General features: G+C 52.5%; 1 pseudogene; it reads left to right on the forward strand.

Moving 5' to 3' along the window:
* The first annotated feature begins 364 nt into the window (after window positions 1–364).
* LOC126458883 (5S ribosomal RNA) lies at window positions 365–482 on the forward strand (annotated as a pseudogene).
* Window positions 483–1403: the final 921 nt, after the last annotated feature.

Raw genomic sequence — 1403 nt, forward strand, 5'->3', positions numbered from 1 at the left:
AGAACAACTGCTGGATGGTCGTAGGTGCATGGGAATGTGCCGCAGTGCGTCTCTCCAACGCATCCAACACGTGCTAGATGGGATTTAAATGGGGGGCAGGGGTGGGCCACTCCGTTTTCCAGGTATCCCCTCGTCCCAAGAGTTCCTCTACCTGTGCTGTTCGATACGGACGCGCATTGTAACCCACAAAAATGAAGTCAAGGCCGCATGCACTTCTGAAAAGACGCACATAGGGAAATGATATAGTGTTACAACAATTCTAACCAGTGAGTGTACCCGTTTCCAAGGATTTGGAGGCCAGTACACATACGTAACATTTTGCCACTGTAAGGAGTCGGAATTTACGGATGTCTTACTTGAAGTGGCCAACGGCCTTACCGCAGTGGTAACACCGGGTCCCGTCTGATCACCGAAGTTAAGCGCTGTCGGGCGGGGCTAGCACTTGGATGGGTGACCATCTGGTCTGCCGAGCGCTTTTGGCAGGCGAGGTGCACTTATCCCTTGTGAGGCAAACTGAGGTGCTACTCGATTGGAAAGTACCAGCTCCAGTCGCTTAAACTGACATACGGCTGGGAGAGCGGTGTGCTGACCACATGTCCCTCCATATCCACATCCAGTGACGCCTGTGTACTGAGGATGACACGGCGGCCGGTCAGTACCTTTGGGCCTTCATGGCCAGTTCGGGGGTTTTTACTTGAAGTAATTAGATCAGCACTTGTATTTTAACTGCGGTAAGAGATTGAGTACAAACTATTTAGAATACTGAAATATGCGGGCAATAAGGATGACGTTACTAATTGCCTGTGTTGCATGCTCAAGGGATAGATGGCAGTCAGAGTACAGCACAATGTTCTGCTGAGAAACCGCAGGAAACGAGGACAGGTACTGTGAACTAGCTGGCCATTCCACGGTGCATGGCAGGGACGGAACAGCAATTTTGCACGGGCTTCCAGAGTGCGGTGTCGTTGGGGGTGGCTGCGTTCCAGTGTCAACTGCACAGCAGGTGAGGCCGGGCTGCCGGCTGAAAGCCATGTCTTAGCAGTACAAGTTCATACGGGCTCGGACTGCGGGAAGGTGGAGTGGGAAGCGCAGCTTGTTGCAGCGAAACGTCTCCAGCCCAGCCACAGTCAACAGCTTAAATTTGGGAAAACCAACAGCCATTGGCTCTTCAGAAAAACTAGGCAGAAGTGACAGTTTTGCTCGAAATTTCCACTCAACTGCTATGTGTGGTGTCACCGCCAGACACCACACTTGCTAGGTGGTAGCTTTAAATCGGCCGCGGTCCATTAGTACATGTCGGACCCGCGTGTCGCCACTGTCAGTGATCGCAGACCGAGCGCCACCACACGGCAGGTCTAGAGAGACGTACTAGCACTCACCCCAGTTGTACGGACGAATTCGCT

This window comes from Schistocerca serialis, chromosome 2 (genome assembly GCF_023864345.2).
Source record: "Schistocerca serialis cubense isolate TAMUIC-IGC-003099 chromosome 2, iqSchSeri2.2, whole genome shotgun sequence".
Classification (NCBI taxonomy): domain Eukaryota; kingdom Metazoa; phylum Arthropoda; class Insecta; order Orthoptera; family Acrididae; genus Schistocerca; species Schistocerca serialis.